Raw genomic sequence first — 15,775 nt, forward strand, 5'->3', positions numbered from 1 at the left:
GGGTGCATCCCCTTGTATTTTCTCATGCTTTTTATAGAGCTCCTCTCCAATAAACGGAGTATTTATTTTATGTGTAGCCTTGTTGCAAGGCCTTTCATATTGTCCCTTTAGTGGATTTATCCTCTTGTGCCGTTGTGCTAAGTCCATGTGTTGGACATTGTGAATGCATTTGCATTCTTGATTCTTCCGCACACTTCATTACAGGTTCTACATAAGTATCTTCATTATTAGACAATAGTTTAAATAAGAAGGAATAGTTAGAATTTATGTCTTGAGACATATTTCTTTTAAATCCACTTTCATTTTCAACAAAGTTAACATTCCTTGAGGCAAGGAGTTTATCATTTTTGATATCATAGCATTTAAACCCTTTTTGTGTTTCAGAGTAACCAATGAAAGCACAGGGGATAGCCTTAGAAGATAGTTTATCTCCTTTATCATTTAAGACATAACATTTGCAACCAAAGATTCTAAGTTTTTGAGAGTTAGGTTGGTATTTGAATAATTTTTCAAAAGGAATTTCATTTGATAAAGTTTTTGAAGGCATCCTATTTATGAGATATACTGAAGTTAAGGCATCTTCAACTTAAATATTTTTAGGAACATTCTTAGCAATAAGTAGTGTCTTTGTAGTTTCCATAATATGTCTATGTTTTCTTTTTGAAATCTCGTTTTGTTGTGGAGTTCTAATGCACGATCTTTGATGCAAAATTCCTTTATTTTCTAAGAATTGTTTAAAATCATTTGACAAATATTCTTTCCCAGAGTCGGTTCTTAGGATTTTGATCTTGCTTTTAAATTGATTTTTGATCATGTTATGGAAAATTTTGAAGGTTGCAAATACATTAAATTTAAACTTAAGAAAATAAATCCAACAATATCTAGTGAAGTCATCGACAAACACAACATAGTTGGAGAATCCTCTTTTAGAAATCACAAGTGCAGGACTCAACACATCTGAATGAACCAACTCAAAAGGCATGGAGGAGTAAAAAGTTTTTTGGCCATAAGGCAAAAGTGTCATTTTTTCAAGTAAGCATTTCTTACATTCAAAATTATCTTTGTAAAGATCTTTAGTAATAGGTACAAAATTCAATTTCCTTATAGTTGGATGCCCAAGTCTATGGTGCCAAACTTTTATATCTTTTGTTTGGGCAATATTGCAAAATGATTCATTTGGAATACAAAGAAAGTTCATATAACAAAGATCTCCTTGCCTAGAACCTTCCCCAATCAATTTTCCAGATTGGCGATCCTGCACCCAACATTTGTTTGATGAGAATATGACATTATATCCATGATCCGATATTTGAGAAACCAAAAGTAAATTAAGATGTAGTTTTGGTATAAGTCTTACTTTTGGAATATAAAACTTGTGTTTTGTCAAATCATTTTTAAAAATCCCAACACCCTTTATTTCCAAGAAAGTTCCATTGGCAGTGGAAACAAAGGATGCATTTGAGTTAGGTTGACACTCGGATAAAATAGACTTGTGTGGGGTTATATGAAATGAAGCTCGTTAAGGGGTTGAAGAGTATGCAATGACCGCTACTGATGTAGATCCTTTAAACAATGGTTGTAATGCCTCCGTCAATTGGGATAATGATTTGATGAGATCTTTGAGGTTTAGAGTATCATCTTCTTGTTTTGACGGAGCCGCAACAACCCTTTTTTCTTGAGGTCTATAGTCCTTGAATCTAAGACATTGAGGTCTAATGTGGTCGTGCTCGTGACAATTATGACAAATGATTTTTGACTCTTCTATTCTTGTTAAAATGAGGTATATATGGTTTGATATGATGCCTCAGTTTGGAGGCGGCACGTGCACAATCCTCTTATTGACTTGCTAGAAGTATCAAGAACACTATCACTCTTACTCATGTTTAGCTTAGTCTCTTAAAATAATTCTAAATTGATGATAACTCCATAAAATAATTTCTAACATTCTTATCTCCTTGTTTAATATTTCTAGCCTTTTCTTGAAGATAATACTTATGAGCTATATCTTTTTCGGTAAACATACCTCTAAGATATTCCCATGCTTCACTTGCCTTTGTAACACAAGAGATTTAAAACAATTTTTGTTTCGACTCCACTTAGCATCCATGAAAGAATCTTGGCATTTTTCATGTCCCATTCATCTAATTTTTTTGTAATATTCTTTCATTGCTTTGTCTTTTTCTTCGAGACTTGTCTTGACACCATTTTCACATATTGTAATTTTAGGAGTGGGTTCAAGAATAGTACCTCTCACAGATCCCACAAACCTTGATCTTTTATGAATGTCTCAAAGTGTCCGACCCAAATGATGTAATTGGTTTCATCAAGCTTGAATGGTGGAATAAAGTTGGAGTTGCTTGAATTGTGCGGGAAGAATTCACCCACGATGAAAAGGAGAAGAAGTGGACCACAACCAAGGAAGAATTACGAACACGCTTCACGAGACAGCCCACCAATGCACACTTTACGGGGCAGCCTTTAAGAGTGAGTATAAACCAAGCTTTGATACCGTGTAAAGAATCTCACAAATAATCAAGTTTATAAAAACTTGACAAGAACATTCACTCATCAAATGCAGTAATGCATAAATATTACAAAGTGCACTAAGGCACAAATATCACAAAGTGCATTAAGGCACTAAACACATGAGAAATACCAAATATTATTGAGAGAAGAACCTCACTTGAAAGATGCTTTACAAAGGGAAAATAGTCCCTTATTTATAGACATGAGAGAAGGCTGTAGCCATTGGGCTACTTCCCAACGGCTCTAATTAGAGCCGTTGGGTACAGCCCAATGGCTGGTCAACTAGTCAAACTTTGACTATTGACTTTGGCTAAAAAACAAAAAAGACAAAAATAAAATAAGAAATATAAAAATACATATTACAAAATTGTATTTCATACATATATACTTTAAATACATATATATATATATATATATTCATACATATACATACTCTTGTATTATGAAGAGTATATATATGTATATATTCAAGTATATACGTGTATATGTGACTTTCTAACAATGATGTGATATCTGACATGTACTCTCCAACATGGCTTAGACATAAAACATATAGTGTATGTTAAATGCTTACTATTGTCTATATGTGATAGTACCCAACTCCAGGATCCAACATCTAGAAGTACCAGCATCGACATGGGTGCAATAGGCATTTGAAGTACCCTTGTTGCATAGGTTATAAAACATAGGCTCATTTATGTGGATTATGTCATAGGGACACACCAAAACGTGGGTTTGTCCATAATGATATAGCATGATGCGATATCTGACACAAACTTGGAAATATGAGTATTACTATTAATTGTTATTGTTTATTATTAATGTTTTAAAAGCCATATATATATATATGTGAGAATTGAAAATCAGGCAAAATGGCTGCTTTGTTCTGTTTAAAACAGTTCTTGTTTTGTTTGAAGTTTTAGAGAGAGATCTATGTCACATGGATGCGGGTGCGGGTGCGGGGATTCAGCACTTCCAAAAAACCCGAGTGTGGGGTGCGGCAGGGAAAAAAATGTAAAAAAAGAAATATATATATAATTTTGAAGTTTTAACCGTTAACATTGTCATAATATCATTCATCATGCATACAATATATCAACCCAAATATCAATCAAATAAGTAAAGCAATTACATAAATCAACCTAAATATCAATCAAATAAGTAAAGCAATTGCATAAATCAACCTAAATATCAATCAAATAACTAAAGCAGAAAAGAACTAAATTACATACCAAAGTATATCCTAATGAAGTAACACAACAACAACAATGCCTTCATCCCAAACAATTGGGGTCGGCGATATGAACCAAAAAGAAAATCATTTTGGGTCCTCCACATGAATCCTTCTCCTCCAATCATTTCTATCCAATGTCATGTCCTCGGTGAGGTTCAAAGCCTTCATATCCTTTCTTATCATCTCCATCCAAGTCTTCTTAGGCCTACCCCGATCTCTTTTAGCTAATATATTTTCCCATTTCTCCATCCTTCTAACCGGCGCATCATTAGGCTTTCGTCGAATATGCCCAAACCATCGTAAAAGATTCTCACTCATCTTATTTTCAATGGGTGCAACACCTACCTTCTTACATATTTTCTCGTTCCGAATCTTATCTTTTAGTGTCTTTCCACACATCCATCGAAGCATACGCATTTCAGTTACACTCATTTTTTTGAAAATGATGTCTCTTAGCAGCCCAACATTCTGTACCATATAGTAAAGCGGGTCTAATTGTCGTCTTATAAAACTTCTCCTTCAACCGCAATGACATTCTACGATCGCACAACACTCCAGTTGCACTTTTCCTTTTCATCCACCCAACCTTAATCCTATGATTTACATCTCGATCAATTTCTCCATTCTTTTGAATGATAGATCCCAAATATTTGAAACAGTCATCCACCACTATTTCTTGCTCACCAAGCTTCACTATACTCTCATCACTACTTCGTTGCTTACTAAACCGATATTCCATATATTCTGTCTTACTCGTACTCAACGTAAAACCTCTTGCTTCCAAAGTCTGTCTCCATAGTTCTAACTTAGCATTAACCCCATCTCTAGACTCATCAATCAAAACAATATCATCAACAAACAACATACACCACGACACATTTTCTTGAATTGATCTCGTAAGTTCATCTAACACTATAGCAAAAAGGAAAGGGCTTAATGCAGATCCTTGATGTAACCCAACCGTTATAGGAAAATTGTTTGTCACCCCTCCACAAGTGCGGACATTGGTTACTACTCCTTCGTACATATCTTTAATTATACTAATGTACTTGAGAGAGATACCTTTCTTCATCATTGTCCACCTGATGAAGTAATTGATCTTAATAATTTTCTTCATCATCATCAAATGCATCATTAGAAGGAATACTGGGCTTAGCTAAATCCATGTTTGTTATGTTGAAATCATGCTCTCCCTTGAAGTCACACTCTTTTGGGTTTACATCCCAAAATTTGGATGTTCCTTGTCTGCGTTACAAACCCAATTTGAAAATGTTAAATACAATAAAAGTATATTTAAATGAAAAACTAAGAAATAATCAAATAACTAAAAGAGCAAATTAGTACCTGTATTCATTCTTGGTTCGCGAAAGTAATCGAAGATTTGAATGAACATATACTAAATCCTCTGCACGCTTGTTGGTGAGTTTGTTTCTCTTGATGTTGTGGATTTAAGAATATGTGCTCCAATTTCTTTCACAACAAGATGAACTAGCAGGCTGCGATAGCAATCTTAATACAAGACGTTGGAGAAGAGGTGTTTCTGATCCAAATGTGGACCACCATGTGATAGGATCTATATTATCTTATTCTCTCGCGGATAATGCCGGTCCGTATAATTTGGAAGATGAAAATTTTCCAAACTCTTGTGTGACTTGATGTAAAAGATATACTTCTGGAAAAAGCCTTGTCATACACATATTTCTCTGTCTTGATAGCTCTGTGTCTAAATTTGGAGGGACACGACCAATACCACTAACCCGCCACTTATTGCATAATATTTTGGACTAAGAGAATGTGCCATGCAATGCAAAGGAGTGTTGCTCTTATTCCATCTTCTGACTAAAATTGAATGAGTATGATTAAAAAAATCTGAATCATCCAATGGAGGATTTTTTTTTCATACTTGAAAACTATAGCTTGTATTTTTTCAATCATATTATCCCACATTTCATAAACTCTGTGAAGCATGGACTCTTCCTTATCAACTTCTCTTAACATTTCCCAAATAGGTTGCGTAAATTGAAAGAAGTATACCACTCTTTCCCAAAACTCATAATCAAGAATGAATTTTTTAATTTCTTGTGCCTTGATATCATCATCAGCACGATAGAATGTCCAATTTTCATCAGTCACCATGTTAATCAAAGCATTCTTCACTCTTTTAATCCTCTTCACCATCACAATGATGGACACAAAACGTGTTTCGGCGACCTTCACCAATTTCAAGTCAGAATGCCTATTAAATATAACATTAGCACGATGGTGGTTAACAACAAAATTCCTAATGCTTTTGACATTTCTTTCTAAATCTTCAATCCATGAACATAAAGCATATGCTTGTGAATTTTCTTCTTCTTTGGGGTTGCAAATGCTCTTTAGGGCCAGATTTAAGCTGTGTGATACACATGAAGTCTAAAAAATATGAGGATACTCACTCTATAGACTCAACGCTGCACTTTTACAAACTGGAGCGTTGTCTGTAATGATTTGTACCACTTTCTGATCACCCACTTCTTTTATGACTTATATAAACAATCCCTTCAAATACTCTGCATTTTTATATTCCTCAAATGCATCGACTGCTTTCAAACATTGAAATTGATCAGTGGACGCCTTTGAATATATGTTCATCTATCAGACACGATAGAAACTCCATTTTGCTCCCATGAATATTTTTTAATCCCCAGCAACCTATCCATATTTTCCCTCTCTTCTACAAGAAGTGTGGTTCGTATTTTTTCTGAACTTGGAGGCACATAACCACTCAAATTACTATTTGCCAATGATGTTACTAAATCCTTCCAATAATGATTTCTAGCCGCATTAAATGGGAGTGAACCGGAATAAAAATACCTTATAACTTTTCTATTTAATTCTTCTCTTCCATATGTATTGAATGTTGCTTGTATTGTTCCTTTACCTCCTACATTGACTTTTCTTTTCTTTTTCAACATCTTCTTGGTAGCTTGCAAATGACACACTAACTGCACAGGAATCGACCATTGCCTTTCGCTTCTCATATTCGTCTTGTATTTTCTTGTATTGTCTTCGCATTGCCTTATCAACTTTTTTGCATCCTGAGACGCATTGTCCTGGTATCTTCAACAAATGAGCCTTTACTCTTGTGTAAGACCCAATAAAATATCTTTCGCAAAGCATACATCGAAATCTCTTATTTTCACCACCTCCTTTTCCAGTTTTTGCAAGTTTATCTACATGTACCCATAGTGGCCCCACATCATCAATCCCACTGCAACTATCAACAAAACTAGCAGCAAAACTCACATGTTGGGATAAGGATGACGCAAGTCATTTCCCTTTATCCGTCATTTTTATCTTGAAAAAAAAATACATTCAAAATTTCAAATCAATTATTTTCGACCCCCTCCCCTGCCGAAAACAGAGGGAGCTCAGCCCCTCTTCTGCCGAACCAACAAGAGAGCGGGGGCGCGGCCCCTCATTTGCCGAAAACAGAGGGAGCAGGGGGTGGGGGGGCTCAGACCCTCTCTTGCCGACCCAACAAGAGAGCGAGAGGGGGGGGGGGAGCGGGGGCTCGGCCCTCCTTTGAAATCAAAGGGAGCAGGGTGGGGGGCTCGACCCCTCCCCTGCCAAAAACAGGGAGGGGCTCAGCCCCTCCCTTGCTGAAAACAGAGGGAGCAGGGGGTGCTCAGCCCCTCCCTTGCCGGCCCAACAAGAGAGCGATCCCTCCCCTGCCGAAAATAGAGGGAGCAGGGCGGGGGGGGGGGGGGGGGGCTGCCGACCCAACAAGAGAGCGAGAGGGGGGAGGGGCTCGGACCAGTGTTTTAAAACTCGCCGAGTCAACTCGTTGACTCGGCGAGCCCCTCCAGCGAGTCAACCCGGCAAGGCAAACTCGGTTTGCCAAAACTCGGCCTTGACTCGGCCTGACTCGGGCGAGTTTTGGGATGTTTGAAATTTGTTTTTTGAGTTTCAAATTACAGTTTCGAAATATATAAGTACATATATTTTAACAAGGGTTACCCCCAGTTTTTGTATAAAAAAGAAAATAAAAATCATTTAAAGATAAAAAAGCATTTAAATCCATAGAATAAAATCGCCATGTTGTTCGAACTACTGTTCACCCTGAGTTATCAACTTATTCTAGCAAAATATTTTAAAGAAATTCTCACTATATATGGCAAGTCAACTGTGCCTATGAGAAGTCACATTTAGGTTTCATCATCCATTTGTTATGTGAACAAGCATTATACATATTCAAATATTAGTAGACTTTTTATAGTTGTGCCATTAATATATTTCCTGCATAGTTTTATACATGAGAAAATTGCTTATTTATGTTGATATTGGGCATTCTTTAAACTTTCAATATGCACATATATCCCTGTTTTACATTTATGGATTTGTTAGAGAGGGAATTAAAACTTTTAAAACAAGCTAGCATATATGATTGGCCATTTTAGGAACCTTAGGTAGTAGCAGGCTGAACTCATGGTGACCAAATCCTCTAATTCAAGTTATGAATTAGTCAAAGTGCTTGTATAAATATCATATTCAATTATTCAAGCAAACCTCTGTAGCTCTTTGCAGTTGTTTTTATATTCTTACAGACATTTGGAGACTATGTTTACTCAAAAACATGGTTTCAGCCAAATTATTTATTGTTTTTCTTTTAAAATCAAAAGTTAACAAAACCCGGTCCGAGTCACCGAGTTGGCCCGCCGAGTCACGAGTCAATAAAGAACGAGTCAAGTTCCGAGTCACGAATTTTAAAACCTTGGCTCGGACCCTCCCCTGCCGACCCAAAAAGAAAGCGAGAGGGGGGGGGGGCTCGACCCCTCCCCTGCCGACCCAAAAAGAGAGCGAGAGGGGGGGCTGTTAAATTATGTATATATATACATATACTTATATATATATATGCAACTTTTTCTTTTATTCTTAAAATACCCGATAGGGGTATTTTAGTAAATCCCCATGTAAACCCTTTTTCCTTTTTTCTTTTTCTTTTCTTTTTCTTTTTACCTTTTTGTATGACCACAAGGGCCCCACTCATGTAGTCGTTGGGGCCCCAACAGTCATATTTATGACCGTTGGGGCTCCCAACGACTACATGGGAGCTCCTTGTGGTCCCCTCTTTATGGCTTCCTCCTCTATAAATAAAGGAGGTTTCCTCTTGTATTGTAAGGGTTGTTCACCCTCTTCTTTCTTTCTTCAATAATATCCAACTTATGACTTTTGGTCATTTTTCCCTTTAGTGGGTTTTTTGTATACACTTTTAGTGTTTGTGTTCTTGGCTCTTGGAATCACTCTTAAAGAGTGATTTGCTTTATTGATGCTTCCGCAACCCCCCTTTTCATTACATGGTATCAGAGCAAGGTTGGTGATCAGGCTTCTACCTTTTTCTTTGTTGTCTTGAGACGCGTGCCTCTCAAGCTTCTGAAAAAAGAAAGAAGACCATTTGGCTCCTATGGAACGTGATTCTAAAGTTGAGCTTTCTTTCAAGCTCAATGGATCCAATTATCTTATGTGGGCCTCCGCCATGGAAAATCATCTAAGAGGTAAGAAACTTTGGGGTTTTGTTACGAGAACTACTCCCGAACCCTCTCTTGTTCTCACTAAAATTGAAAATGAGGTTGAAAAAACTTTGGATGGCGATGAACGCATCAAAGCTATCAATGACAATCAATCCAAAATTGAGGATTGGGAAAGTAATCATGCCAAAATTTTGGCATGGTTTATGAACAATGTGGACATCAAAAATTGTGCAAATATTGCGAAATTTAGAAGAGCCAATGAGACGTGGTTCTTTCTTAAGGGTATGTATACCTGAAAGGATCTTGCTAGACAATTTTTTTGTCAAGAGAAAATTCGTTCCACTAGACAAACGGATATGAGTGTCCGTGACTACTTTAGCTCTTTAACCCCTCTTTGGGATGAGCTCACTCTTCTTGAGCCTAAATGGGTGGCTCCGGAAGATATTGAGCTAAGAAAATAACAAATTGAAAATGAGCACTTTTTTCAATTTCTTCATGGTCTACGACCGAAATATGAACAAGTTAGGGCATCCATTCTCCATAGAAGTAAAGCCTTACCCATTGAAGACGCCTTTGCCGAAGTATGCCAAGAAGAAACTCGACTTGGCCTAAGTATCAAGAGTGATGAAGTTTTGTCCGTTTCTAGGCCCGAATCAAATGTAAAAGGATATAAACCTCCCCACTTTAACAAAAATAATGGATATAGAAAGGGAGTGATTTGTCACTATTGTAATGAACCGGGTCACATTAAACCGGTTTGCCCAAAGCTTAAAGGAAAAGTTGCCGCGGTTGGAGAAAATTCTCCAAAGAAGGAAGAAGAAAGTGTCAAAGAGGGAGATATCAAAGAAACTCTTAATCATATCTCCGAAGTTCTCTAACATCTTCTCAAGACTTCTTCATCTTCAACATCCGGAGCCGCCATCGCCTACTCTTCATCACCTCCAGGTACGTGGATACTAGACTCTGGTGCTTCTTTTCACATGACATCACATAAAAACTCGCTTTCTAATGTGCTTTCCGAACCCATATCTTCTTATGTTTCAACGGCCGATGGGACATCTTTAAAAATTGAGAGTATTGGAACACTTGATTTTAAAACTTCTCAAACCTTCTTTGTCCCTAAAGTAAGAGTCATTCAAAAAATTAATTTAAATCTTTTTTCCGTTTCCCAAATCACCGATCATGGATGCCAAGTCTCTTTGTCACCTAAAGATTGCACCGTGCAAGATCTCCAGTCAGGGAAGCTGATTGGGCAAGGCCATAGAAGGGGTGATCTCTATTTTATGGACTTTTTGACTCTTCCATCTAAGTTATCTTGCAATCTTGTAAAGGACAAAAGTATTGGTATTTGGCATGAGAGACTTGGTCATCCAAATTTTGTAAAAATGTCTCTTTTTTCTTTTTTGAACAATACTTGTAAAGACAATCACATGACTTGCAAATATTGCATTTTTGGGAAATCTAAAGCTACTCCATTTCCTCAAAGAAATTACTTCACCACTCGGCCTTTTGAACTTGTTCATTTCGATGTATGGGGACCTTCCCCTATTTTGTCCAAAGGAGGTTTTTCGTACTATGTGGTCTTTATTGATGACTTCACTCGATTTACATGGATTTACTTCTTAAGTCGCAAATCCGAAGTTTTTTCCTTCTTTAAAGAGTTCCATGCGATGGTTAAAAATCATTTTTTGGGAAATCTATCAATTCTTAGGTCCAACTCGGGAGGTGAATACATGTAAAATGAATTTCAAAACTATTTAAAAGAAAACGGAATCTGCCATCAACGTTCTTGTCCAAACACTCCGCAACAAAATGGTCTTGCGGAAAGAAAGCATAGGCACATAATAGAAACCACAAGAACCTTGTTAATCTCAAAAAATATTCTAAAATCCTTTTGGGCCGAAGCGGTTCTAACCTCAACATATCTTATCAATAGAACTCCTTCATCTTCTTTAAAAAATCTTTCTCCATTTGAGAAACTTTACAATATGTCTCCCGATTATAAAAGACTAAGAATTTTTGGATGTAAATGCTTTGGTTTAACTCACAAAAATGATAAACTTTCTTCTAGAGCTATTGAATGCATTTTCTTGGGATATGGCGAAAAACAAAAAGGTTATCGATGCTTTGACGTATTCAATAATAAACTTTAATTATCTCACAAGATGTCACATTCTTAGAAGAGAAAAATGTTTTTTCGCATAAACCATATGAAGATATTGATTATTCCTTTTTATTTGACTTGTTACCTCAAGAAAAGGTCATCGATGATAATGTTGAATCTAGCGAATCACTCATAGACGATTTTGTTGAATCTCCAAATGATGACCAAAATTTAGAAGAAATTGTACAAAGGCAAATACAAGTCTACTCTAGAAGAAATGAAAGTAATCTTCCTTGTGCCCTTGAAAAATTCTCTCAAAATGTTTCAACTGAAGAATCCTCTCATGGAAGATCAAATCGTATTTCAAAAATACCAAATAGATTTGTATCTTATGATTCTTTTTCTCCTAATTTTCGAGCATGTCTGCTTGCTCTTCACTCTATTCATGAACCAACTCATTATAATGATGCTAGACAATATGCTCATTGGAATGAAGCAATGAAACAGGAACTTAATGCACTTAAGAAGACTCAAAATTGAGAAATCGTTGATCCACCCAATGGCAAGAAACCCATTGGATGTCGATGGGTTTTTAAAGTAAAAACTAGGAGCGATGGATCTTTAGAAAGATATAAGGCCAGGTTAGTGGCCAAGGGATATGCCCAAGAGTATGAGGTAGATTATGATGAAACCTTTGCTCCTGTTGCTCGAATGACTAGTGTTCGAGCTCTTATTGCAACAGCGTCTGCTAAAAAATGGCCAATTTTTCAACTAGATGTCAAAAATGCCTTTTTAAATGAAAATTTAAATGAAGAAGTTTACATAGAACCACCACAGGGTATGAATTTAAATGGTAAAATTTTGTAATTAAAAAAGACCTTATATGAACTTAAGCAAGCTCCTAAAACTTGGTATGATAAGTTTAGTAATGTATTAATCAATTTAGGATTTACTTCTTGCTATACTGACAATGCTCTTTTTGTTAAGAAAACAGGTAATTTCATTGTTATTCTTCTGTTATATGTTGATGATATGATCATCACCGGGAATGATAAAAAGGGGGTAAATGATGTGAAGTCTATGTTAAAAGAAACTTTTGATATGTCTGACCTTGGATTCTTGAGATATTTTTTAGGAATTGAAGTGACTTACTCCCTACGAGGATACATTTTATCTCAAATGAAATTGGCAGCTGACATTTGTACCAAATCAGGAATATCTGATGAAAAGAAAGTTGAGACTCTCGAAGTTATCAATGCAAAACTGAGACTTGAAGATGGTGTTCTTCTTGAGGATCCAACCCCCTATCGTCAATCAATTGGATCTCTCACCTAATTATCCATCATCCGTCCAGATATAACTCATGCGGTTCTTGCTGCAAGCCAGTTTCAACATGCACCTACTACAGTTCATATGGCAGCTGTGATGAGAATTGTGCGATACATCAAAAATACCATCTCCAAGGGACTCTTCTTATCCTCTTCCTCATCTCTTGAATTAACTGCTTTTTACTGATGCTGACTGGGGAGGAAATCCCAATGATCGTATCTCAACTACTGGTCTTTGCATTTTTTTAGGTGAACCTCTCATCTCGTGGATATGTAAGAAGTAGCAAAAGGTCTCACTATCATCTACTGAAGCTGAATATCGGGCTATGGCAATGACAACAATGGAAATCGTGTGGTTCAGAGGGCTCCTTGGTGACATGGGTGTCCTCATTTCCTCTCCCACCAAGCTTTGCTATGATAACAAAAATGCGATCTTCATTGCAAGCAATCATACGTTTCACGAACGGACCAAGCATATCGAGATGGATTGCCACTATGTTCGAGATGAATACCTTAGAGGAACTATCACATTACCATATGTCACTTCAGAATATCAACTGGCTGACTTCTTCACCAAAGCGCTCCCCACTCCACGATTTATGTTTTTTCTTAGCAAACTTTCGGTCTTCTCCCCGTAAAGTTTGAGGGGGCGTGTTAAATTATGTATATATATATACATATACTTATATATATATACACATATATATAAGTATATATATACATATATGTATATATATACAGTTTTTTCTTTTATTCTCGAAATACCCGATAGGGGTATTTTAGTAAATCCCCATGTAAACCCTTTTTCCTTTTTTATTTTTCTTTTCTTCTCTTTTTCTTTTTTCCCTTTTCTTTTTTTCTTTTTCTTTTTACCTTTTTGTATGACCACAAGAGCCCACTCATGTAGTCGTTGGAGCCCCAACGGTCATATTTATGACCGTTGGGGCTCCCAACGACTACATGGGAGCCCCTTGTGGTCCCCTCTTCATGGCTTCCTCCTCTATAAATAGAAGAAGTTTCCTCTTGTATTGTAAGGGTTGTTCACCCTCTTTTTTCTTTCTTCAATAATATCCAACTTATGACTTTTGGTCATTTTTCCCTTTAGTGGGTTTTTTGTATACACTTTTAGTGTTTGTGTTCTTGGCTCTTGGAATCACTCTTAAAGAGTGATTTGCTTTATTGATGCTTCTGCATCCCCCCTTTTCGTTACAGGGGCTCGGCCCCTCCCCTGTCGAAAACAGGGAGGGGCTCGACCCCTCCTCTACCGAAAACAGAGGGAGCAGGGGGGGGGGATCAACTCCTCCCCTACCGACCTAACAAGAGAGCGAGAGGTCGCAGGGGGGGCTTGACCCCTCCCCTGTCGACACAAGAAGAGGGCACAAGGGGGCTCGACCCCTCCCCTGCCGACCCAACAAGAGAGCGAGAGGGCACATGCATGGCTTGACCCCTCCCCTGTCGACACAAGAAGAGAGCGAGAGGGTACGTATCTGCGAAAGGAGAGGAGGAAGAGCCTAGGAGGTGGTGCTGGGCCGTCGGTAGGAGAGAGCTCGAGTTGAGCGGGAGAGGAGAGGAGAGGAGAGATTAGGGCAATTTTTTTTGCCCTAATCCCCCTTTTCATTGGGGATTTTTTTCATCGTCGAAAAGTGGACGAAAATGACCCTGGGTGCATTGACCGCACCCGGTGCCGCACACGCACCTGCTCACGTCGACGTGGGTGAGGCTCCTGTTTTGCCGAGTCCTTGTGAGTTAGAGAGAGATAGTGGTAAGGATGACTAAAAAATTACAAAAAATACTGTGACATGTTAAAGTCCATAAATAAATAAATAATTATTCTGTATATACACGTCAGGGTGGGGCATCGGACTGGGCCAACCCGACCCAGCCATATATATATATATTATATATTTGTAACAAAATAAAACGAAAAACAAACCATAATGTGCACAAGCACAATAACAAGTCCTATAAGGAACAATACAAATGCTAAAGGCAATACACAAGCATACAAGTGATACAATTAGGGATGGTAGTGGGGTGGGGGACAAGGTCTCCACCCCCGCCCCGCCTCAAGATTAGAACCTCCATCCCTGCACGGGGATGGATTTTAACCTCCACCCCCGCCTTCATCCCCGTTTCATGTCATCCATCCCCGGTTCAAGCAGGGATGAGGCGGGGCTATTGCGGGGAAAAGTGGAGGGGCGGGAATGAGGCAGGGATCGGGGCGGGGCGGGAAAAAGCGTACGTCCATCCCTGCCTCCATCCCCGAACGGGGATGGATTTTAACCTTCTTTCCCGCTTTCATCCCTGTTTCATACCCTTCATCCCCGGTCCAAACGGAGAGAGGCAGGGCGGGGCCCCGCTTTCCCCCTTGTCCACTGCCATCCCTAGATACAACGGCTACAAAGAGCCTAAATGTGCACAAGCACAAGTCCACAAAGGGACTAAACACAAGCAAATGAATGGTAAAAACATAAGATCACAAGAGGAACTAATGGGCATTCACAAAAGAACACAAAAACATAAAAAATAATAATCCTTTATTGAGATAGAATGCTTAGAAAAAGCATTAAAAAACAAGAAGAGGTTTTAACCCCTTTATATAGACCATACAAGGCCAATATAGTCATTGGGATGCTCTCAACAACTATGAATGTAGGCGTTGGGGAGATCCCATCGACTATATTGGACAAAGCCCAATAATCCCTTATGAAAAAAGGAAACGACAAGAAACATAAAATATAAGAAAAGACAAAACTGCCCCTAAAGGACAGACATTACATGTGTACAAATGACCAAAATGCCCCTACATGGGCAAAACCTATTACAATAATAAAACAGTTAAAAAATATATAATATATACATATACACTTATATATATATATTTAAATATATATGCATTTTAACACTCTCCCTCAAACTTATGGTGTGATTGCAAAAAGTTTGAAAATACACAAACAAAGAGAATGATCCAAGTCTTCATTGATAGTATTCACAAAATGCCTTCATCTACTAACTCCATCTTCATGATGCATCAAAGACAAAATTTCTTTCTCAACCCATATCATCTTTAAGA

At 37.7% G+C, this 15,775-nt stretch overlaps 1 protein-coding gene across 2 annotated transcripts in view; it reads left to right on the plus strand.

Moving 5' to 3' along the window:
• Positions 1-15,775, plus strand: part of LOC149846863 (kinesin-like protein KIN-14A) — a 95,962-nt gene that overhangs the window by 55,502 nt on the left and 24,685 nt on the right. The gene's annotated exons all lie outside the window — the stretch shown is intronic.

The sequence above is a fragment of the Nuphar pumila genome, chromosome 2 (genome assembly GCF_984573655.1).
Source record: "Nuphar pumila chromosome 2, dmNupPumi1.hap1.1, whole genome shotgun sequence".
NCBI lineage: Eukaryota > Viridiplantae > Streptophyta > Magnoliopsida > Nymphaeales > Nymphaeaceae > Nuphar > Nuphar pumila.